Here is a 25,931-nt window from a genome sequence, read left to right as displayed (position 1 = left end):
CTTTCAGCGTTGCAGAAGACTGAACCACACCACTGCAACTGAACTTAATAGAAGTTGTGTTGCTAAGTCCTGTGCAAGTCTCAAAGTGTAATGACCCAGAAGCAGTCAGCCTGTTATCTGTGATCTTTATGTAATAAGGAAACATTCAGATTTGCTAATCCAGCTGTCTGATATGGAACTGGGACAAATGTGCATAATCTTAAGGAAAGAGCTAAGTAATGAGAGAAAGAATAAGATTAGCTGCTGGTGAGATGCTGCAGTGGTTAAAACACCATGTACCCCTGTGTAAAATAAAACTTCTACCTCTAATGGCATCAGTGGAGCTTCACCGGAGAAGAAAAATGACTATGTATTTTCCCAGTGTAGACATAGGCTTAGGGAACCAGTGCGGCTTTCCTTGTATACACAGAATTCCCATTGACAGTAGGACTCCTGGGTGCAGAAAGAATATAGGACATGGCCCAAGGACATTGCTGACTTTGTAATATAACTCGAGGAACTCACTGGGTAAGATTTTGACCTTAGATGATAAAACTCTGTTGCAAGGGTAGCTTGCTGAAGGACACAGGTTAGTATTGGACTGAGAAGGGGAAAACTGGTTGTCAGTTGGGATTATTTAAGAAGTGAGATGGTATGTCCATGTAATCTGCAGATGCTGTGCTGGTAGGAAATTCTCAGAATGGTTTTCCAATGGAAAATGCCAATTCATTGAAACATTTTCTGTGAGATGGTACAACTCTGATGAAGGTCTTATGGAACTTAGGCAGGAGTGTGACAGGAGGCTTCTCATTAGTCACAGGCCATTGTGAACAGGCAGGGTGTGTGAACTGTGAAGAAACCGGGAAGCTAAGAGCCTGGAAGTGCTAGCTTCTACACGCCAAGGCTCCCAGCTCAGCTGGCACTCACTCACAGGATTTCCAAGCTCCTGGCTCCCTTTCAGACCGCCTGGCAGGCTCGAGGGGATTGAGGAGCCTGGAAGTTTGAGTCAGGAGTCAGGGCTTCAAGGCTCCATCTCTCCTTCAGCCTGCCAAGCAGAATTTCCTCCATGAAATAGAATTACCATTCTCTGCATAGCTCTATCCAGGCGCATCCTTCACCTTTGACACATTCAAATTCTAAGTGTTTGCACCATGGGATTTTTGGACAAGTCTAGAGACTTTTTAGGTGGAAAAGTTAGCTTACATTCTGGTACTGATTTCATTATCTCAGAAAAACACTGTACAAAGAAACCGGTTCTGCAAATCTATTGTCAACTTTGACCTCAATTTACATTTTAGGGCCTGACTCTCAGAAGAGCTCACTACCCACAACTTCTCTGGACTTCAGTGGGTCCTACATCCGCTTGGCTCTTCTAAAAAATTGGTTCTTTAGTAGATTGTATATTGGTTTGCTTGTTTCTTTAAATGTTCTTTCTAGAGTTGGAATTGTCCTCTGGAAATTCACTGATGTGCATGTTTGATCCTACCTATATCACAACTGCTCTGAGAAATTGCCATCAGCAGAGGGGTCACACAAATCTTTGGTTTTTGTTGCAAATAAATAAATAAATTCCAATGGAAACTTAGTAAAACCTGCTAAGTTTTGCCTTGTTTCAAGTCAAAATCATGGAGTTTTGCATGGTTAACCTCAAACCATAAGTTACCATGAGTTTGCTAAAAACTTAGTGCAGACTTGCCAAAATGTTTGCAAACCTTGACAAGTCTTTTGTTAACCCTGTGCTGAATTTTAGGTTTTTAACTCAACTGTTTGCCTTGTTTCATTTCTCAGTCTGAAAGTTAATACCACCATTAACTTTCTCTGCTAACTAGCAAACCTTGTATGAAAGTGAAATCTGCTTTGGATGTAGAACCGGTCCTACATGCAGCCTGCATATATGGGGAGCCTGTCCCATAACTACCTCTTCCATCATCACACCTCTGGTTCAATATGGGACCGGTCAGCTTCACAAATGTTCTCTCAGGCTGGTGCATGGTTACTTTTCAGGTCTGTTCTTGTAGCATTATGTTCCCATGAGATGAACCGCCTTTCCTGCCCAGTCTGCAAACAGCAAACTGAATTTCTTCTTGCACTTCTTTCTAGTGAAATAAACCTACGCTAATGTGCTCTGGTTTTCTGCTCTTGTCCCTTGCCAATGATACACAGAAAACGTAACTAGGCAAGAGTCCAAGCCTTTGCTCTTTTAATTGTGGCAGGGCTGTACAGATGCTCCAGTTGAGGGACTGCATTCTTTAGCCCCCTACAGTTTTCAGAATTTTCTTTGGTGTTTTCGAACTTGGCTTTCCTATGAGTCTCTACAATATTTGCCTATTCGTTAATCAAGTCAACCCCATCATCTTTATCTTGTCCCTTCATCTCTCCTGCTTCTACAGAAGACACAGAAGAAATTCAGTCGTATTCTTCCATGAAAGCCAGCTGAATCCATAGAGCTTAGTGTAAAACTGTAGACTCAGCAGCATATTTATGAAAAACAGATTTATCTAAAGCGGATTCAAAACATTTCCCCTCAATCGTGCCAAAATGCATCTTTGGTGAACTAAAGCTGTGGTGCCAAATGTGATACAGCCTTCTTTATGATGTCCTTAGCAGGAAAGAGATCCTGAATTTAGGAGCCAATAGAGTGTCCAAAATATCTCACACTGAATCACCCGTCGTGTGCTTTGGAGATGTTTTCATTTATTTAAAACCCTACATTATTCATAGCAATACGCTATTAACTATTTGATTTAGTCATGAAATATTTATTCAACACTTAAATCTCTAGTGAACTGTTCTAGCACTTTAATAAGGTGTTCGATTATAATTCCTACCAGTGAAGGCAATCCACCAATAACATGTTGAAATGCTGGATGGGGGAGAGGGAAGGGGTTTGTGTGTGTGTGTGCATGTCTAGCCTGATGTTTAAGGTGGAATTCCACCTTAAACCCCATCATGCAGACGTTTATGTTGGTGGGGTAGTCTCAGGCCTTGTCTACACTGGTAAGTTTCTGCACAGAGATGACCTTGGGAGCCCAGTTTCCCTCTTTATCACCGGCTCAGTGGATGCACAGAATCAGAAAGTGGCCACGAAGACCTAAAAAGGACTTTCTGCGTGAGGTCATGATGCGCTCCACGGCCGAGAAACAGGAATTGAAGGAGTGGTGGGACAGTGAGAAAAGGGACCGAAAGGAGAACGCAGCATGCCAGAACAAAGCCAAGGAGCAGATCTTAAACATTATGGAGCGCCAAGTGGACACGCTCCAGGCACTACTGCAAACTGAGCAGCTCCATGCCCGCCCTCCTCTGCAGCTGCTGTCGCAAAACTTTCCCATGTGCTCCCCAACACCCTCTTATCAACCTCCTGGCTCCTTTGTACAGTAATTCCTCACTTAAAGTTGTCCCAGTTAACATTGTTTCGTTGTTACGTTGCTGATCAATTAGGAAACATGCTTGTTTAAAGTTGCACAATGCTCCCTTATAATGTTGTTTGGCTGCCTGCTTTGTCCACTGCTTGCAGGAAGAGCAGCCCGTTGGAGCTAGCTGGTGGGGGCTTGGAAATAGGGGGGACCGGCAGCCCCGCTATCAGCTCCCCGCTCCCCTAAGTTGCCTGTGCAGCAGCCACCTAGCAGGCTATCAATTGCCAGTTCAGCTGTCCCTCCCCACAATGCCATGTGCTGCTCCTATCCTCTGCCTTGGAGCTGCTCCCCAGAGCCTCCTGCTTGCTGTGTGGGGGCAGGGAGAGGGAGGGAAGGAGGGCTAATGGCAGGGTGTCCCCCTCCCTTTGCTCCTGCCCCCACTTACCCCTTCATATAGAGCAGGGTGGGGACACAACAGGGCTCAGGACGGAGGGAGCTTCCTTGCAGCAGCTGCTGTCTCAACTTCCTGATATACTTAAAAAGCCAGAGTACTTAGAGTGGGGTCATCCTACTTAAAAGGGCAATGCGCATCTCTCTCACACACACATACGGTGTGTGTCTCTGTCTCTGTCTGCCAAGCTGTCTCCCCTCCCTCCATTCATGCTCCCTTGTAGCATGTGAGGCTATATTAACAACGTGTCAACCCTTGAAGGCTCAGATGAATGCTAGTTCATCATTTAGCAGTAAGGCATTCCCGGGGAAATATCCCACCCTCTTCCCTCTAGCTTCACCACCTCAACCAAGCTTCACAATCATCACTGCTATGTACAGTATTAAATTGTTTCTTTAAAACTTATACTGTGTATATGTGTGTGTATATACATATATATATATAAAATGTAGTCTTTTGTCTGGTGAAAAAAAATTCCCTGGAACCTAACCCCCGCAGTTACATTAATTCTGATGGGGAAATTGGATTCGCTTAACATTGTTTCACTTAAAGTCGCATTTTTCAGGAACATAACTACAACGTTAAGCGAGGAGTTACTGTACCCACTGCATTCCACTCCTGCCCTGTCACCGTCCAGCACTGCAGACTCCCAGTACCCACTGCACTCAACACCCATCCCTCTGCAGGTTAGCCCTGCTGAAGTACAGTAACTCCTCACTTAACGTTGTCCTGGTTAACATTGTTTCACTCTTACGTTGCTGATCTATTAGGGAATATGCTTGTTTAAAGTTGCGCAATGCTCCCTTCTAAGGTTGTTTGGCAGCTGCCGGCTTTGTCCACAGCTTGCAGGATTCTCTGGAAGAGCAGACCCTCCTCGTGGGGATTAGAACCGGGAGGGCCAGCAGCCCTCCCATCAGCTCCCCTACATTCCCTCTAAGCTATGTGGCTCGGCAGCTGCCCAGCAGCAGTTCAGCTGTCCCTCCCCCCACGGCCGTGCTGCTCCTGCCCTGCCCTCTGCCTTGGAGCTGCTCCCAGGAGCTTCCGGCTTGCTGGGGGAGGGGAGGAGAAGGGTGCTGATGTCAGGATGTCCCCCTGTTCCTGCCCCCCCCCACGCTCCATACCCCCTCTCCACAAAGCGGAGGAAGGGACAGGGCTCAGGGACAGAAGTGGCGGGAAGCTTGCTGGAAGCTGTTGCTTCCTGTCGGTTGATCTGCTTAAAAAGGCAACGTACTTAAAGTGAGGTCAGCGTACTTAGAGGGGCAATGCACGTCTCTCTCTCTCTCTCTCACTCATGCACACACCTGCCAGCACTTTGGAAAGTCAGCACTTGTGCAGCTGTACATGTGCTGTCAGGAGGAGGGAGTGGTGTGCTCCAGCTGGATAGCATGGGCTCATCATCATGTTCAGCTTTTGCAGGGAGGTGTTTGCAGCTACTGCCCTGCATCTGTTGTGTTTCCTCCCTCCTGCCTCAGTCCGTGCTGTCTTGTCGAGTGTGAGGCTACATTAACAACAGCGTATTAACCCTTGCAGGCTCAGCCGAGTGGTAGTTCATGATTTAGCAGCAAGGCATTCCCTGGGAAAAATACTCCACCACCTCAACCAAGCTTCACGATCATTCATTGCTGTGTACAATTTTAAACTGTTTGTTTAAAATTGTTTAAAACTTATACCATATATGTATATAATGTCTTTTGTCTGGTGAAAAAAATTTCCCTGGAACCTAACCCCCCCATTTACATTAATTCTTATGGGGAAATTGGATTCACTTAACATTGTTTCACATAAAGTCACATTTTTCAGGAACATAACTACAACATTAAGTGTGGAGTTACTGGACAGTACTCGCTGCATTGTATTCCAAAGGAGAAGGTTGTTTATGATACCTGGACATATACAAATCTTTAACTGGCCCCGGGACCCCCACTTCCCCCTGGGATCCTCCCTTCCCCCAACGTCTCAGTGCTGATGTGTGTTTTTGTTTGTCTCTCTCCTCCAGTGGCTGTTTTTTAATAAAAGAATTGTGTTGGTTTGAAATCTTTATTCTATTAATTGAAAGCAAACAGAGCCCTGCAAAGCAACGGGCATTTTTCTTACACCTTCATAGTGCATCATCTGCACCAATCACAGTCACCTCCTAGCATTATAAGCACTGCAATCCCAAGTATATCAACAAATATTAGTGGTTTTCAGCTTCAAATTGCTGCCTCAAGGCATCCCTGATCCTTATGGCCCCGCGCTGCACCCCTCTAATAGCCCTGGTCTCTGGTTGTTCAAATTCAGCCTCCAGGTGCTGAGCCTCAGTGATCCAGCCCTGAGTGAAGCTTTCTCCCTTCCCTTCACAAATACTATGGAGTGTACAGCACACGGCTATAAACATAAGAATATTGTCATCGGCCAGGTCCAGCCTCCCACATAGGCAGTACCAGCGGGCCTTTAAACGGCCAAAGGCACACTCACCAATCATTCTGCACTTGCTCAGCCTGTTGTTGAACCGCTCCTTGCTGCTGTCAAGTTGCCCCGTGTATGGCTCCATAAGCCACGGCATTAAGGGGTAGGCAGAGTCTCCCAGAATCACAATGAGCATTTTGTCTTTGCCTACAGTGATCTTCTGGTCCAGGAGGAAAGTCCCTGCTTGCAGCTTCCTGAACAGGCCAGTGTTCTGAAACATGCGTGCATCATGCACCTTTCTGGACCAGCCTGCAGTAATGTCCGTGAAGCACCCACAGTGATCCACAAGTGCCTGGAGAACCATAGAAAAATACTCCTTCTGATTAATGTATTCGGTGGGTAGGTGGTCTGGTGCCAGAACTGGAATATGTGTGCCATCTATCGTCGCTCAGCAGTTAAGGAAGCCCATTTGTCCAAAGCCATCCACAATGTCACGCACATTGCCCAGAATCATGGTCTTTCGGAGCAGGATGTGATTAATGGCCTGGCACACTTCCGTCAACAAGGGAGTCCAATGGTCAACTTTCCCACTCCAAACTGGTTAGCGACTGATCGGTAGCAGTCTGGAGTAGTCGGCTTCCATAGTGCAATCACCACATGCTTCTCCAACAGCAGGGCAGCTCTCATTGTCATTTACTTGCGCCGCAGGGCTGGGGTGAGCTCATCACATAGTCCCACGAATGTGGCTTTCCTCATCCAAAAGTTCTGCAGCCACTGCTTGTCATCCCAGACGTGCATGATGATATGATCCCACCACTGAATGCTTGTTTCCTGAGCCGAAAAGGGCGTTCCACTGTGGTCAGCACCTCCGTGAATGCCACAAGCAATCTCATGTCATAACTACTACGCATGGCAAGATCCATGTTGAACTCCTCTTGCCTTTGTAGTTTAAGGAATAACTCCACTGCCACTCGTGACGTGTTAGGCAGAGAGAGCTGCATATTGGTCAACAGTGCAGAATCCATTCCTGCAGACCTAAGAGGCAGAGTGCGCAGTACACACACCATTGAAAGATGGCACCAAATGCAATGGAAGCACAGGGATTGCTGGGATGCGAAGCAATGCATCATGGGGCACTGGGACAGGACCCAGGATGCCCCGCGCTCCCCTCTGCCTTTCCACAACTCTTAGCAGCAGAAGAGGAAGAGATGCTCTGTGGGATAGCTGCCCAGAGTGCATCACTCTGAATACCACTGCAAGGGGGAACATGCTGTTGCGCAGGCAGCTGACTGTGTGAACACACAACAGCGGTTTCCCTTCAGCGCTCTCTGAGCGGCGCTGTAACTGCGGGTGCTGCCAGTGTAGACATACCCTTAGTATTCTCCTTAAAAGCATTTTAGAAGTGTGGCTGTTTCTACAGAGGAGGGAAAATGGGAACTGATACTTCCTTCCCTTGGAGACATCTTTCCCAGATGGCAGAAAACACAAGTCTGATTTTATAAAATTCCCATATGTCAGTGGTGTTTAGAGTGAGACAAAGTGGGTGAGGTGATATCTTTTATTGGACCAACCTTTGCTGGTGAGGGAGACAAGCTTTCCAGCAATACAGAGTTCTTCAGGTCTGGGAAAAGTACTCAATGTCACAGCTAAATACAAGGTGGCACAGATTGTTTAGCACAAGTAGTTTGCATGTATTCTAAGGGACCATTCAAGATGATTGGCCCATTAAGACATCTTCAGTCATGGGACAAAAAGGGGGGGTTTGTGGGCTAAAGATTTTTGTATAAAAATAAGCCACTGTATTTTTATGGGTAATTTTTTTCCTTCAATTGGCTTTGCATGCCTGAATTGAGGAGTGAATGGCAAGTTACCTGGAGATCAGGTAAGGGCTGTTGAAGGCCCTGAATACAGTGGAACTAGTTATTTCACATACCCACCTGCCCAAATGGGGGAAAGAGGAGGAGAGACGGGGAAAAGACAGGCCTAGCAACCACAAGCGCTACTGAAACTGTAATAATGGCTGCAGAATAGCCAAGCAGAGTGCATGCCATCACTTTCTCACCTGTCGTGTTGTTCAATTTTTATTTTTAGAATTGGAAAAAAGTACAGTGTCCAAAAATTTTAAAAACATCTAAAGAAGGGTCAAGGAACTTGCTTATTGCTGTTTGTTATATGTTCCTGTTTAGAATGTGGAGTAATTATGATGTAAATAACCTTTATAGAAAAATCAGTGAGGAGCACATTGTAGAATACAAACAAGAAAATGCATGGACTGTTGAACTAAGTAAGAAAATTGTTCCTTATGTGAAGTATGTGTTTGCTCTTCAAATTAACTTCACTTTTGAAAGATTTGTCCTTGAGATGGTTTGGTTTTTAGCACACACAGGTTTATTTTATTAGAATGGTAAAATATTTGCATTTAATTTCTCATCTCTCCAAAGCGCCTTCAAAATATTTTGTTTTAAAATATATTTGCAGATAAGGAATAAGAGAGGAAGATCATCTTTTTGTATGAAAATATAATTTACTTTAAGTTAAATGAAGTATGACTTGCTATGCTGAATAACCAACACAGTATGATCATATAGTTACATTAAGCTTCATAAAGAAAATGTTGCAGAAAGGATCAAATTTTTTTTAGCTGGTCCTTGGGAGCAGTATTTGAAATAGATTTACAGCCTACTACATAGTATTAAGCTCCAAATAAAAAGGAAGTGGAGGTTTATGATTGGGATTTGTTACTGTGCTACTATTGGGAATATCATGGAATTCTCAATGCTAGCTTATTAACGTCTAGTAATATAGAAAAGGAATACTTGTGGCACCTTAGAGACTAACAACTTTATTAGAACATAAGCTTTCGTGAGCTATAGCTCACAAGTGAACTGTAGCTCACAAAAGTGTATGCTCTAATAAAGTTGTTAGTCTCTAAGGTGCCACAAGTACTTCTTTTCTTTTTGCAGATACAGACTAACACGGCTGCTACTCTGAAACGTAGTAATATAGAGTGAGCACCATTCACAACTCATCATTTGTCAGTTACCAGGCAGTGATATCACCACAATTTTCCTAATACTTTGTTGAGGTCTGTGACAAGAGTGTAGTACTGGTTGGCAAATGCTGACTATTCCATTGCAGTGTGTTTCTGGTGTATCAAAACTAAGAAACTATACAACACTATTTCTTCTTAACTTCATAACTGATTGGTCTAGGGAAATGAGCACTTCAGGGACTCAGGAAGGCCTGAGATTTAAGCCTATGTTTACTACTACTAACTCACCTTTCCATCTGAGTTTCCCCTCCTCCTCTGTAAAATAGAAATTCTTGCCCATCTTCTTACATGAATATTGTGAGGATTGGCTAATGTCATCATATTGAGACTGAGTTAAAGAGCAACACATTGAGGTTTAATTAATTGACAACTGTAAAGCAAACCTCTGAGTTGAAGTAACCCAGGCACAGAGATTATGAGCCTTATCCCATATCACTAAAGTCAAGAGGAATTTTGCCATTCACTTCAATAGGTACAAGAACAAGGCCTGAGTGGTATGCCAAAGATCACATGGGAAGTCTGTAGCAGAACATGAAATAGAATACACTGGATACTTGGTGATTATACGTGCTCAGCAGATTCCTTGAATAAGTCTTCAGTCAGTAAATGCTACCAATTAGTTATTGCTAATAGTGTAAAATGGACTGCATGCTCATTAGGGGTATTCAATATTGCAACATTTTCCTGACATCAGTGAGTTCCTCAAATATTAATTCCAGTGTATACAGAGCCATAAGTCCTTGATGCACACTGTCACATTACTAGAAATGTATAATATTTCCCAGGAAAACAGAGGTATGGAACCAATTGATGATTAGACTAAAATGGCAGTAATCTATTAATCCATCCGAAAAACAGATTGGCTGAACAAGAGTCATCCAATACATCTGATGGAACTCTTTTGCAATACCATAAATAAGTTTGGCAATAAAATAGAAGTGGGGATAAATTAAACAAAAATTCCCATTACGGATTTGCAACAGGGTATTAGGATTTATGTATTTTTTATCTATGTTTAAACGTTTATGAAAGATTTACTATTCCCATAAAATGTATTAAGGGTTTTTTTCCACTGTTGTAATGCTGGAAATATTTTAATGGAAAGAAAGAGCTCTGGGAATATGCTAAAGTTTTGTCTGCATGAAGTTGTAGTTAGAAATTCCCCCAGAATAAATAAATGCTATGTGAAGAGTCATCATTTTACGTTATTAGGCCTTGTGATGGGGTGTTCACACCACATCTGCCCTGAAGGGGTTAAGGGGGCTCAAGAAGTAGCCATTTAACCTTATAGTCCACACCTGAAGGAGAGCCTGGCTTGACTGATAAGCGCTAAGTGAAGGTGAAGCCCAGGTAGACAGGAACAGGGTAGGCTAGTATAAAGCCAGGTAGTTGAAAGCAGAAAGGGGCTATAGAGAGAGAGTCTGCAGTTGCTCTCTGGGTATAGCTCTGGGATCCTGTCCCTGATAGAATGGTTTTGAGGAGTTGTAGAACAGGAAGAAGCCCAGGAAAGAGCTGTGAGAATTGAAACTGTGTAGATCTTGGCTGCTGATTATAGGGTCCCTGGGCTGGAATCCAGAGTAATGGGCAGTCCCAGGTTCCCCTACCAGCCGCAGGGAAAATGGCACAGACCAGGAATTACAGAAAACTACTGGTTTGGAATGCTGGCAGATTGTCAGGTGAGACTTCCCTTCCCTTCCCTGGAAGGGGAAAACTATATAGTGACCTGGATGGAGGGCTGAGTCACAGAGAGCAAGAGAGGCTGTAGGGCAAGCAATTGATGGAAGGGGGTGCTAGACTGGAGGAGAACTGATCCCTAGATCCAGCCACAAGAGGGTGCTCCTAGCAGTGAGAGAGTCTGTTGCAGGGCCATTAATCTCTAAAGCAGTTTTGCCAACACCAAATGTCCAAAAATCATGAGATTATGTAAAAATAATAGATTTGGTGTTCTTTTTATTTGCCTTCTGCTTTTTGAGCCTTTAGCTTGGGCTCACATTTTGAAGCTTTCTTCACAGCTACAAGGGCTAGAAACTTACTTTTTCTTTAATAATAAAGGCTGAAATCATCACACATCCACTTGACTCCAGGAGCTGGGGCTTTAAGGAAAACAATAATTATCATGAGACTCATGACAAAATCATGAGTTGGCCCCACTGCTAAAGCAATACATTATTACTATTACGGTCTTAAAAAACAGGCCAAACCTCAAGCTACAAAGCTGTTGGATTATATGGAAATTGTACATGCAAATACAGTACTGGTAGGTTTTATAAATCTGTACTAAATTAATGAAGAACACACCACCTTGCCAGATCATACTGTGACTTGTCTTTTGGTAACTAATTTAAAAAAATGGTGGGGTCACAAATGGTAAAATGCAGTAAGAGGTACAAGCAGTGTATTCTCACTGGCTCGGTTACAGAAAACTCTTGGGTAGCTTGCTGATATTTAGGCGAAACATATTTTAAATTACATTACAAAAACAAAATATTGCATAATAAAATAGGAAAATAAACACTATTGCTAGCCCCTTGTATAGGAAGAAAGGACAGATGTGGATTTTTTCCCTTCTTCTGATCCCACTTGGTATACCTAATGCCAAGAAATCATCACCGCTCCTTTCTGGTGTGAGACATACACGCAGGAAGCCATTTGCAGTACTCAGCAATACGTTTTAGTCATTCTACAAAGCCCAGGAACTATGCTACATGTTTCTGTTTCTGCTTTATTAACTATATCTTGGATATAGATACAGCATTCTCAGAACACACTTTTTCACTCCAGTAGTATTTGGGTAGAAGGCTCTATAAAACACAGAATCACTTCTTCATTGTTTAACATAAACTGATAACTTAGACTCTAAGGGGCAGCTCCTTGCATAGCTATGTGGTGTTTGATGGAAGGATTTGAAGAGCCTGCCCACCCTCCTTGTGTGGCCTGCATCAGAGTAAATTGCAGAGCTCCTGTGGGAGTGTGCAACATTCCAAAGGGGTGGAAAGGAGGCAGGGATATGACTCTACCTTTTTCCATGCAGCTGCTAACAGAGGGAGGAGTAAGCTGAACCCTATAAAAGAGGGTGCAGAGCCTGAGTCAGCATGTCTGGGAGATCCAGGAGACATGTGGCTTGCTGGTGCTCCCACAGGGTAGGAGAGCTCTGCCTCCCCTTACTACAAGCTGTATGTAAATGTTAGAGTTGAGCCCTATATGAAGCTGCCCATTCTTGCAGTAAATAACGAAAAGGACAGGTCACCGGTAAAGAGAACTGGATTGACTGGCAAGCTGGGTGCAACCTATGCATTTTCATACAGACAAATGTAAATGTAGGCTCCTAGGAATAAAGAATGCAGGCCATGCTTACAGCTGGGGGACCCTATCCTTGGAAGCAGTGACTTGGAGAAAGACTTGAGGGTCATGTAGGATAATTACCCGAACCTGAGCTCCTTGTGTGACACTGGCTAAAAAGGCTAATGCAACCCTTGGATGTATAAGCAGGGGAATCTCAAGTGGGAGTAGAGAGATTATATTACTTCTGTATTTGGCACTGGTTTGACTGCTACTAAACTATTGTGTCCAGTTCTGGTGTCCATAATTCAAGAAGAATGTTGATAAAGTGGAGAGGGCTCAGAGAAGAGCCACAAGAATGATTAAAGGATTGGGAAAACATGCCTTATAGTGAAATACTTTAGGAACCTAGTCTTGTTTAGTTTAACAAAGAGAAGATTAAGAGGCAACTTGACCATAATCTATAAATATCTGACGCTTCATTATTGGTAACCCAGTGAGCAAGGGATTAGTGCCAGACATAGTGAGGCACGACAGGGTACAAACAAAATCCAAAGTTACATAGAAACTCTTTTCCCTTATTTACATATACACATTTTATTGCATTTATTATACATTGGTTTTACACATTTTGGGCTTGGCTACTTAATGTTACCCAAAATTAGGCCAGCTAGTAAGCTTAGGGAGGACTAATGACCCACCAGAGTTTGGCAGAAAGCAGCACATTTATTGTATTGATAGCTAAGCTCAAAAGAAGTGTTTGTGGGGGTCACACTCACATACTCAAGCTCCCAGGACAGGCACAGCACTGGAGATGTCAGGATCCTTCAAGGTAAGTGTCCCACAGCACAACAATGGACGGTGCGATGAAGGTAAGTCTTCCCTTGGCATGATGGAATGCAACGCGGCGAACCACTGGCCAAGCAGTCCGGGCAAAGGCCATCACGGGAGGTACAAGCTTGTGAGTGCACTCCTGATCACATGGCCCCTTCCCCTTTTAAGGACCTGCTCCTCATGGCCTGTGACTAGAGATGACTTGGCTGCATCTGGTTGGTCACACTCCACCTCTGGCACTGTCCATGCGGTGTCCCTGCATTGGGTGTGCGAGTGCTGCCTAATCAGGGTCCCAGACACCTTGTCTACCTGGGAGCTCTTCTGATCTTCCAGCTGTTCAAGCAGCCCATTCGTCCCACAAGCATTCCAAGAGGGAGGGGGAGAGGGAAAGCCACTTCACAGGTATTCAAAGAGGGAGAGGAGACAAAAAGGGGGCAGGGAAGTGTAACACACCTTTTGAGCATACAGGTTATACATAGCATAGTCATACAGAGCACTGCTCTCCTACAACACTTTGTAGGAACCAATGCCTGTATGCCATGCTCAGTCCATCCGCGGTTTACTCTTTACTTTATCGTTATGTTCCCAGCTTATTTTGTCCATTGTTATCTTGTTCTTTGTAAATGGTTTCCTGAGTGTTCCCTCCCCTTATCTTAGTTGGTTCAGACATTCTGTCACTCAGCTTACTGACCCGTTTATCAATCTTAATTAGCGTAGACATTCTGTTTTCAGCCTGCTCATCTATTTACCTCCCTGTCCTGTCCCAAGAAATGGGATACTCCCCTGTCCAGCTGTTTATGTGATACCAGGTCTACAGAGACAAGGATCAGGAATCAAATCATGTGGTGGTGATGGTGGGGAAGATACTGCGATCTTGAAATTAAGATTGGATAGTGTATCCTTACTATTTCATGCTTAGCCTCCACATTACATTCTCCTCCTCTCTTCTTTAAAAAAATACTCTCATAAGATTTAAAACAATGCTATATGGGTAATTTGGATAATATACCTAAGTGGAAATATAAAGCAGAAATGCATCTGTTTCAAATAGAATTGTAATTACTTACATTCTGGATAATTGCGGGGACCTTTTTCTTGTGCCTGGATATATTGTGCTTGCTGGAACCATGACTGATGTTTTACATCATATTCTGCATTTACTTAAATATCAATCCACCTTATGCTTAGAACAATATGATTTGTCATGATCTTGACCTATGGTAGATGGTCTGGGTGAAGGAGTTCAAATAAGAAATCACCTAAAATCTTCGCTCTTTCAAACTTGTACCTCTCTGCCACTTGAAACTTACTCATTACTGATTTCTATTGGTTTAGCTCTGCAGCCAGTCAAAATTCAGATAGCAAACCCATTGATGTCAGTGGGAACACTCACCTGCTTAAAGTTATACTAGTGTTTTTCAGTATTGGGGCCTTTGAGTATATGGCTTTGGTAAGTGAGTAAGCAGCTATACTAAGTTTAAAGAGAAAAGTAAGTTCTGAACAATTGGGATGCCTCTAATGTAGTATTTTTGTTACACGCATCCTAGTGATGGGACAAACCACAGAATTTTTTGGTTTTGGATAAACATCCAAATTTTGTATGATTTTCATTTTATCCAAACCTCTGTGGCCTGGAATTTCACTAGCTTTCCAATGCTTTCTGGTTCTGACTTAACCACAGAAGCTGTGAGAACATTGTTTCAGTATGTTTGCCCCTAGCCAAAACCTGAAGTTCAGACGCACATGAAAATAAATTAAAAGAAAATAAAAATATGTTCCTAAACTCTCTTGAATAGTTTTGGTTCTAGTTTTGAACAAACATGTAATTCCCACTTTATCTGAACCAGTTCTCTCATCTCCGTTTTATTCTCTCAACTTTTTAGAACATGAAATACAACCTGCCTTAAGCGATCACATGACTGGGTGAGGAAAAATTGGAATTTTCATAGTGATGGCTTTTCACAAGAAATGAAATAAAATTTGAAACACTTTGGGGTCACTGGTTTAGTGTGATGGCTTTATCCATGAGAGTTTCCTATAGCTCAGGTTCATTGCACATTGTTATTCCTGTGATGGGTTCGGTCACAGAGACCCCCTTGGGACTGTCACCTGATGTCTGAGACTATCTTTGAGCCAGTGTGGGCCTCCAGAACTCTGCCTTGTTGAGCCAGACACGCCAGTCTGCTCCAGCACAGACCCAGGGTCTGAACCACGTGCCCCAAAGCTGCAGACTTAACTGAAAACAGCTTAAGAAGTGCTCCTGTCTCCAGCACCCAGATACCCAGCTCCCAAAGGGATCCAAACCCCAAATGAATCCGTTTTACTCTGTATAAAGGTTATACAGGGTAAACCTCATAAATTGTCTGCCTGCTATAACACTGATAGAGAGATATGCACAGCTATTTGCCCTCCCAAGTATTAATTACTTACTCTGGGTTAATTAATAAGCAAAAGTGATTTTATTGAGTATAAAAAGTAGGATTTAACTGGTTCCAAGTAATAACAGACAGAACAAAGTGAGTTAACAAGCAAAATAAAACAAAACAAAAAACATGCAAGTCTAAGCCTCATACATTAAGAAACTGATTACAGATGAAATCTCACCCCCAGAGATGTTCCAATAAGCTTCTTTCACAGACTGGACTCCAGTATATGTTACTATTTGTTTATATTCCTAAGCAGCTTTTTAACTCCATTCTGATTTATTAGTACCAAGATGAATGTGGTACTCCAGAACATTAAAGTTGCTGTTAAGAAATAATCCCAAAGCCAGTGACTGCACCAGTTGCTCTCTGAAGTTTAGGTGATTTGGCTGTGGTAATGTTTTCTCATGGGTGGTTTTTTTGGGGAGGAGGCAGGGGTGGGAGAGGGGGTTTGGTTGTTTTGTTTTTTAAACACAGTGATTCTATCAGGTCTGAAGACAAAGTTGCTGTTTGAGCAAACTAAATACACCTCATGAAAGTATTGAAAAAGCTTCAGAGCAATCAGTGAGGACACTGTAGCCTTTCAGAAGGAATTCCTATAATATTTCCTGACAATAACAGAGGGTTTGGGGTAGATTCTCTATTGGTAAACAACTGATGTTGCTATGATTTCTTCCAATGATGAGATAATTGGTAGCCCAGCAATTTTTAAACTTACTCTAACCTTTCTGTTAGAAATCAACTATACATTATTTGCAGCAGTGAGGCTAAAATTTCTGTTGCATAAACAAATGTCTCCAAAGTCTCTTGTGTTAGTGGTTTTAGCAGATGTTGAATATTACTCCTGATTGTTTTCCTTTCTTCTCACTTTCTCAAGATGATCATTTTGTGAGGCAAGGTTTAACAGCTTTAAATAGAGGAGGAAAAACACTAGAATTGAGGACTGCATATAGACTATGGACTGTTTTTAAAGAATATGTGTAGCCAAGGGGAAATGTGTATTTTTCAGCGCACAGCATTTCAGTGAAGACTCAGATGCACTGGCATGTGAGCAGGTCAATAGCATGTGCACTTACTTACTCTGAAAATATGAATACTGAAATATCCCTGTGGAAAAATATATAATACCCTATACTTAGGGCTAAATTTTGTACACAGTCTTATGTGCATCAAAGGGCAGAATCTGTTGTACTAACAATGGTTTCTCTTGTCTATACTGGGAATACCAAGATAAGCTTTGGTACGGGTATTAGTTTGGCTTTATTTCTCACTGTACATAGGAACCTTGTGGTAGCCCTATATTTATTTAGCTTTTAAAATAGACATCTGTCCAAAGGCACTCTGCTTAATCATACAATACATGCAATTACATTGAGCAATGGGAGTGCTGAAGTGAAAACACAATATATATATGCCTTTCTTAAGGAATTGCTGGAATATAGCCTAGCCAAGGTTATATTATTCCACTGAGCATAAAAATTTTGGGTGGATTCTCCACTTACAGTATTTTGGGCAGATTCTCTAGCTGTAAGAGGGCTACACTGTTAATGTAATGTTGGGCTGAAATTAGGGGATAGTCAGTCTCCTAGTGCAGCTGGTTGGAAGATGAGGTTTATGAAACTCTTTGACAGATGTGTTTAAGGATCAGCTTGGCTGCGTCTAATTCTACCCCTCTCCCCCCTTCTGTAGTAAAGTGTTTTGACTTTCAGACGAAGTCAGGTGGCCAGACCTTGGAGGCAACGTTCTGAGACTGTTCAGAGGACATTGCATAATCTGGTTGTTTTTTTAATATTACACTTCAGAGGTTACATGTACACAGTGAAGAAACCAAGGCTTCCCTTTGTGATAAGAACTACTCATTAATTTGTAGTGTAGCCTGTTTTAATAAGGTTGATGTCTTTTTGTAAGACTTTCCATTATACAGAAATTGTTCTGTCTTCCAGTAGGTTCATGGGGCTAGACTCAAAGATATTTAGGTGTTGGTCCACTCAGCATTGCAACACTAAGTCTCTTTTTTTAAAAGTGACTTGGGCACCTAGGACCTGTGGTAAGATGGCCAATTTTAGTTTGGTGGGTCTTGCACTTTTCTTGGCGGGGAGCTAAGATGCCACCCTTTGCCCGTGCTCTTGGGTGCCGAGGGCCCCGCTACTAGCCCGGGAAGGTGGTAGAGGAGGGAAGCAGGAGAGGGGTCTGGGTTTGCTCCTTGCTCTGAGTCCCAGCCCCTCTCAACCCCTGTGGGTTTCTTACCCTCTGGTGGTAACCCCTTAGGTGGGGTTACCCTTGGTCCTTAGATGCTGGGGGGAAGGGTCTCCCTGTCCTGCTGGGCAGGGTCTCCCTTACTCAAATTCTCAGGTCTTCCAAATCTCTCAACACACCTCCAAGCTACAGTGCTTTCTCCCTCCTCCTCCTCCTCTGTCTGCCTGATGCAGGGGGGTTTATTAGGTTCCTAACAAGGCCTTAATTGACTGCAGGTGCTCCAATTAACCTGCAGCCACCTTCCCTAGTCTACAGGGAGCCACACCTTAATTAGCCTTGAGCTTATATATCTAGCACTCTTCCACTGCTCCCTGGCCCTCCCTGTATCACAGACCCTTAAACCCATTGACTTTCAGTGAGACTCAGGGTATGTCTACACTGATAGAGTTACAGCACCGGCATTTACAGCGCCACTCAGGGTATGTCTACACTACCCGCCGGATCGGCGGGCAGTGATCGATCCAGCGGGGGGGTCGATTTATCGCAGGTAGACTAGACGCAATAAATCGACCCCCCGAGCACACTCCTGTCAACTCCTAGACTCCGCCGCCGCAAGAGGCGCAGGTGGAGTGGCAGTAGTCAACTCATCATGGTGAAGACACCATGGTAAGTCGATCTAAGTACATTGACTTCAGCTACGTTATTCATGTAGCTGAAGTTGCGTAACTTACATCAATCCCCCCCCCCCCCCACTGTAAACCAGGGCTCAGAGCACTGAAGGGAAACCGCTGTTGTATGTTCACACTGTCCACTATTGTACAGGCAGCTTGTTCACACTTGCGGCACTTCCAGCGGTATTCAGAGTGGTGCACTTTGGGCAGCTATCCCACAGAGCATCTCTTTGTCTTCTGTCGCTAAGAGTTGTGGGAAGATGGAGGCGGTGGCAGGGTACCCTCGGTCCTATTCTGATGCCCCATGATGCATTGCTTCGCATCCCAGCAATCCCTGTGCTTCCATCTGCATTTGGTGCTGTCTTTCAATGGTTTGTGTGCTGTGCATTCTGCCTCTTCGGTCTGCAGGAATGGATCCCGAACTGTTGACCGGTATGCTGCTCGCTCTGACTAACACGTGATGAGTGGCAGTGAAGTTATTCCTTAAACTACAAAGGCAAGAGGAGTGTGACATTTATCTCGCCACAAGTAGCAGCTATGACACGAGGTTGCTTGTGGCATTTACGGAGGCATTCACAGTGGAACACTACTTTTGCGCTCAGGAAACAACACTGAGTGGTGGGATCACATTGTCATGCACGTCTGGGATGACAAGCAGTGGATGCAGAACTTTCAGATGAGGAAAGCCCATTCATGGGACTGTGTGATGAGCTCACCACAGCCCTACAACACAAGGACACGAGAATGAGAGCTGCCCTGTCATTGGAGAAGTGCGTGGCGATTGCACTGTGGAAGCTGGCTACTCCAGACTGCTACTGATTGGTCGCTAACCAGTTTGTAGTGGGAAAGTCGACTGTTGGACTTGTGTTGAAGGAAGTGTGCAGGGCCATTAACCTCATCCTGCTCCGAAAGACCGTGACTCTAGGCAACATGTGTGACGTGGATGGCTTTGCACAAATGGGCTTCCCTACCTGTGGAGGGGCGATAGATGGCACGCACATTCCAATTCTGGCACCAGACCACCTAGCCACCGAGTACATTCATTGGAAGGGGTATTTCTCTATGGTTCTCGAGGCACTTGTGGATCACCGTGGGCATTTCACAGACATTACTGCAGGCTGGTCCAGAAAGGTGCATGACGCATGCATCTTTCAGCACACTGGCCTGTTCGTGAAGTGAGGGAGTCAGTCAACAGCTTGTTCTGCCGCTCAGGCTAGGCAAGTGGTGGGAGACGAGCCTGCATTCTGCAACCCTCCTGCCCCCAACAACTCACTTCAGTGATTCCCAAAATCAGATTCACTTACCAGGGGCCTCCTCTCCTGTTTGCGTTTCACTAACATCTGACAGCTGTGACTGGCTAGCCTCCTCCGGGTCAGAAAAGAGCTCCTGGCTGCATGCATCTCTGACCCTCGAGTCATCCTCTGCCTCTGGGTCCCCTTCCCCTCCACATCCTCATCAAAGGTTTCCTCCTCCTGGCTTGGTTCACTCTTGACTGGCACGCAAACCACCAACGTATCCACGATGGCCTTCGCAGTGGAGGTGGGGCTGCCACCGTATATCGTGTCCAGCTCTTTGTAGAACCGTCAGCTCATGGGCGCAGCACCAGAGCGGCGGTTTGCCTTCTGTGCCCTGTGGTGGGCGTTCCGCAGCTCCTTCACTTTTACCCTACACTGCAGTGTGTCCCGGTCATGGCCCCTTTCTGTCATGCATCGTGAAATCTGTCCATAGGTATCATAATTCCTATGGCTGGAGCACAGCTGGGACTGGACAGCTCCTCTCCCCAAATGCTGATGAGGTCCAGGAGCTCGGCATTGCTCCAAGCAGGGGATCACCTGGTGCATGGAGCAGACATGGCCACCTCAAAAGATGCACTGAGACCACTGCACGCGTCACCGAGCGAACAGGAAGGGGACTTTCAAAATTCCAAAGGAATGTACGGGGTGGGGATGAAGGTTCATCACCTGAGGGCAGCGCAGTAAAGTTCAAACCAATGACCAGAGAGGCGAGAACAGGCATGGTGGGACACCAACTGGAGGCCAGTCGCAGCGCTGCAATCGACCAGGGTGTCTACCCTGGCACCGCAGTGCTGTAGCCCCAGTGCAGAACGCTGTACGCCTCTTGTCGGGGTGGGATTTCTCTGCAGCACTGCAACCGTGTAGTTTCTGCGTGCTAAGTGGCCTGGCAGTGTGTACACCTCGGGGGTTACAACGCAGCAAGCTGCTTTACTGCGCAGAAACTTGCCAGTGTAGACAGGGCCCGAGGCTATGTCTGCACTGTGCACCTTACACCAGCACAGCTGTGCCTGTTCAGTAGTGCTACTGAAAGGTCCCAGTGTGAGCCGTTCTTTGTTGGCAGGAGAGAGCATTTGTCTCTGATTACTGCCGGTAAAAGGATATTAAGTGACAAAGCCCAGTTATGAATATAGGTTTTTAGGATCATCTTGTAGATTTCTTTAAAAACTAAGTTAAAAAAAAAAAAAAAGCCCTGAAATGTCCACCCCCCTTGGTGTCACCATGAAATCAATACACCAGAGTCTGCTGTAACCAAAGACTGGAACAATTACAGCAGAGCTGTGAATGTCCTCTATTCATCAGTGTGGGCTGTTAACTTCAAAGCCTACTTGTGAGCACTTAAACACTAACACTTTTAAACACAGTCAAAACAAATACTCAGCTCAGTCACTGAAAGGTAATTATAAGGGACAGCTGGGTCTAGACTTGGAGGGCACATGCAATTGAAGATAAATGCTAAGTTATCCATTTCAGAAGTGAAGAATCAAGGGGAGGAGGGGGAAGTGTATACATGACATTTGAACAGCTGACACTAATCTTTTACATAAGCATAAATCATTTTAACAACCACACAGCAGAGAAATTGAGAAATGTGAGGCAAACTATTCCTGGACAAAAACAGTTGTTGTTCTGGAGTTTGTAAATTGGAAGAATGTAAGGCACTAAAACTTAACAGAATTCATTTTTAAAATATACAAACTGCTGAAAGACAAGGAAATTCATAGTTTCAAGTTACACTTAATAAAACAAACTCTAAAGTATAGAGATGTTGAGTTGAGCAAAGTTGCTGCCCCAACATGCCCCCCCCAACTTGCTTTGGTACTGCAGCAACTTTTGCCTCAGTTTCCCCCACTGTCTTTTGGCCTACCTCAGCTGTAGGAATGTTCTGGCCAGATCGCTTTACAGATTTCTGCCCTTTTTGGGCACCTTTACCAAAGTCTAACAAATATAACCAAAAACCCAATGTTCAGTCTAGTTAGCTTTAGATGGTCACCTCCTCTTCACAAGCCTTATCCACAACAGTTTGTTCCCATGCCTTGGCTCAGGCTCTTGTTCCTTCAACAAACCCATTGTCCAGGGGCTGGCACGTTTCTTTTTCACTCAAGGATTCAGGCCTACAGTTCCTCAGGGTCCCTATCTCCATTCAGGCTTCTAGCTCACCCCTGGAATAGCCTCTCTGCTCTCCTTAGCCTTCTTCCTGGCTGCTCCCCAGAAAGCAGGCTCTATTATTATTTAATTTTATTTTCTCAACCCCCCCCCTTCCCTCTGGCCTCACTCAGCTTTTTAGAGACAAACTCCAGCGAGGCTTTATTTCTAATTAGTTCTGGATTACCTTCCATGTGCACTCAGGATGGTTAATTGGCCTCACAGGCCCTTATTATCCTTGTCCAGCCTGTGTGAGGTAAACTCCTCATCACATATCCCAAACAACATTGACTCCATTTTCAAATACCAAATATAATGTAGAAAAGGATCAAATTATCCTGGTTGTGGGAGGGAGTCTCACAGTGTAGCCTTACTTTTTACTTTCATTACCTGAGTGTTTTTAAGACTATATTAAAATATTAATAGATATTGTTAGGGGGCTTATTTCTTCACCCGCTTACTTCTCTGGTCCTTTTCTCATGAACAGAAAGCAACACTACCCGAAGTCTGAAGGTGCAAACAATTTGATGTTTATTGGGATGATGTTTATTTCCAGCAAGCAATGATTTCAATTTTCTTCCTTAGTGTCCCCCTTCCCAGCTCTGAGCCTTGCATGTATCCCTGTTCCCATTCCCATTCCCCCCCATTAGCCAAACATGATTCCAGTTCCCGCACCCCCATTCCCTGTTCCCATTCCCCTCCTTACTTCCTGACTGACTGCAGACTATATAGTAAAAAGAAAAGGAGTACTTGTGGCACCTTAGAGACTAACCAATTTATTTGAGCATGAGCTTTCGTGAGCTACAGCTCACTTCATCAGATGTTTACCGTGGAAACTGCAGCAGACTTTATATACACACAGAGAATATGAAACAATACCTCCTCCCACCCCACTGTCCTGCTGGTAATAGCTTATCTAAAGTGATCAACAGGTGGGCCATTTCCAGCACAAATCCGGGTTTTCTCACCCTCCACCCCCCCACACAAATTCACTCTCCTGCTGGTGCTAGGATGGGCTAGCACCAGCAGGAGAGTGAATTTGTGTGGGGGGGTGGAGGGTGAGAAAACCCGGATTTGTGCTGGAAATGGCCCACCTGTTGATCACTTTAGATAAGCTATTACCAGCAGGACAGTGGGGTGGGAGGAGGTATTGTTTCATATTCTCTGTGTGTATATAAAGTCTGCTGCAGTTTCCACGGTAAACATCTGATGAAGTGAGCTGTAGCTCACGAAAGCTCATGCTCAAATAAATTGGTTAGTCTCTAAGGTGCCACAAGTACTCCTTTTCTTTTTGCGAATACAGACTAACACGGCTGTTCCTCTGAAGACTATATAGTAAAACTTGAGTTCTGCTTAGCTATACCTTAACCAATCATTTTACTGAAATTTAACCAACCAATCCTAGCATGTTGTAACATGATTATCTACCCAATTTTATCCCACCACCTTAATTAGTTTACACCCAGCAAAATTAATTACACAGTAGACAGAAACAATCACAGAACCAGAGATTATACATACAAACAATAAGGAAATGGGGACTACAGTGATAGAACAACAAAGAAATGAGGATTTCACATCCCAGCTATTGATAAGTGAGTTCTTCCCAGACAGGATGCTATTAAACTAAGTTTCCTTTTACATCTTCTAGGCTCTTTCCTTTATCTGAAGGTGATCGGCATTATTCGGATAGGATTGTATTCCTAACAGCCCAATAGCACCTTATTTGAATGTGACTAGTTTGGAATGTGAGGATGTGACCATTCGCTTCCCAGATTATGGCTGCCTCTGCTGCTTAGCCAAAGAACACGGCCTTAGACTATCATACTGAGAGAAGGCCCTATACAGGCAGACTGTGATTTTGATTCTTTCTTTTATACCTCTATAACTAGCTAAGTGATAAGAATACACCTAAATACTTAAAGTATACGCCTTTGCAGACAGGCCTGAATATCTATATCCTAACCGGTATTTATAGCATTAGCTCCATTTTAACAGAGTTTTTGTGTCTAGGAAACTCCTATATTTAAGGATTAATACAGGCAGACCCAGAGGCCATTTGAATATATCCTTTACTTGCCTTAGGGCTTGGCTACTGTCATAAATATAAAGGGAAAGGTAAACACTTTTAAAATCCTCCTGGCCAGAGGAAAAACCCTTTCACCTGTAAAGGGTTAAGGAGCTAGGATAACCTTGCTGGCACCTGACCAAAATGACCAATGAGGAGACAAGATACTTTCAAAGCTGGAGGGGGGAGAAACAAAGGTTCTCTCTGTCTGTGTGATGCTTTTGCTGGGAACAGAAAAGGAATGGAGTCTTAGAACTTAGTAAGTAATCTGGCTAGATATGCATTAGATTCTGTTTTGTTTAAATGGCTGATAAAATAAGCTGTGCTGAATGGAATGTATATTCCTGTTTTTGTGTCTTTTTGTAACTTAAGGTTTTGCCTAGAGGGATTCTCTATGTTTTGAATCTTATTACCCTGTAAGGTGTTTACCATCCTGATTTTACAGAGGTGATTCTTTTACTTTTTCTTCAATTAAAATTCTTCTTCTAAGAACCTGATTGCTTTTTTATTGTTCTTAAGATCCAAGAGTTTGGGTCTGTGTTCACCTATGCACATTGGTGAGGATTTCTATCAAGCCTTCTCCAGGAAAAGGGGTGTAGGATTTGGGGAGGATTTTGGGGGGAAAGACGTTTCCGAGCGGGCTCTTTCCCTGTTATATATTTGTTAGACGCTTGGTGGTGGCAGCAATAAAGTCCAAGGGCAAAAGCTAAAATAGTTTGTACCTTGAGGACGTTTTAACCTAAGCTGGTAAAAATAAGCTTAGGGGGTTTTCATGCAGGTCCCCACATCTGTACCCTAGAGTTCAGAGTGGGGAAGGAACCTTGACAGCTACACTTACATTTTATAGCGCTCTAACTTGCTGGCTCGGGGTGTGAAAAATCACCTCCCTGAGTGCAGCAAGTCAGAGCGCTTTAAAGCGTGAGTGCAAACAGGCTCCCAGTGCTGGGAGCTAATCCCCTAGTGGAGGTGGATTACTAGGAGCGCTGGGAGAGCTCTCTCCCAGTGCTCGTGCCAGACCACACTCACACTTCAAAATGCTGCCATGAGAGTGCTCTTGCGACAGCGATTTGAAGTTTCCAGTGTAGCCATGCCCTTAGACTGCATTGCTGGTACATAATAGTTTCCAGGTGGAATACAGAAAGATTGCTTTTTAAGGATAACTTTTCAGATTAGATCATGAGCAAAAGAGTTGCTGACTTTAGTGGCATTGCACAGCATGCATATTAGCATAGGCTTTAGTCCAGTATCTATTGCACCTATCTTAAATGGACATAATGCTTCAGTATTACTCCATAAATGCACCGGTGTCGTGAACTCTCTGAACTGGCTTCAGTCTGGCTAATTCTTTCTACTTTTAAAGATGTTACAATGGCCACAAGATCTACATTGATTTAAGCAAAATGTATTTCAAGTCTGATTTGGTGATTTTTACCTAGCAGAAATTGATTGGATGTGTTGTAGTCTTTGTGTGTTTAAAAAAAAAAAAAAAAAAAAAAGACAGCCACGTAAAACCTGGAGATGGAGAACTTGCAGAATGCCTGGTTTCCAAGGAATTCTTAAGAAGTCAGTGTATGTCTATAACTCCTCTTAATTTGTATTTCTATTTTTATGTTTATATACAATGCCTTTAATCACAAAGGGAGATAAAGAAATCACTTCATCTCTCACTGAAATGCAAACATCTCTGTGGTGAAAACACAACAGCTGTTTAATACTACACAGCAATATTACAGAACGGTATATTATAAATCGGGAAATAAAAAATGATACCCAGACTGAAATTTCAATGAGAATTTTAGC

The 25,931-nt window shown here is 43.8% G+C and overlaps 1 protein-coding gene across 1 annotated transcript in view; it reads left to right on the top strand.

Moving 5' to 3' along the window:
- LOC125642936 (arylacetamide deacetylase) overlaps positions 1-25,931 on the top strand; it is a 112,857-nt gene that overhangs the window by 28,898 nt on the left and 58,028 nt on the right. The gene's annotated exons all lie outside the window — the stretch shown is intronic.

This window comes from Caretta caretta, chromosome 9 (assembly GCF_965140235.1).
Source record: "Caretta caretta isolate rCarCar2 chromosome 9, rCarCar1.hap1, whole genome shotgun sequence".
Classification (NCBI taxonomy): Eukaryota; Metazoa; Chordata; order Testudines; family Cheloniidae; genus Caretta; species Caretta caretta.
Note: the sequence above shows the minus strand (reverse complement) of the source record. Positions and strands in the feature narration are given on the sequence as shown.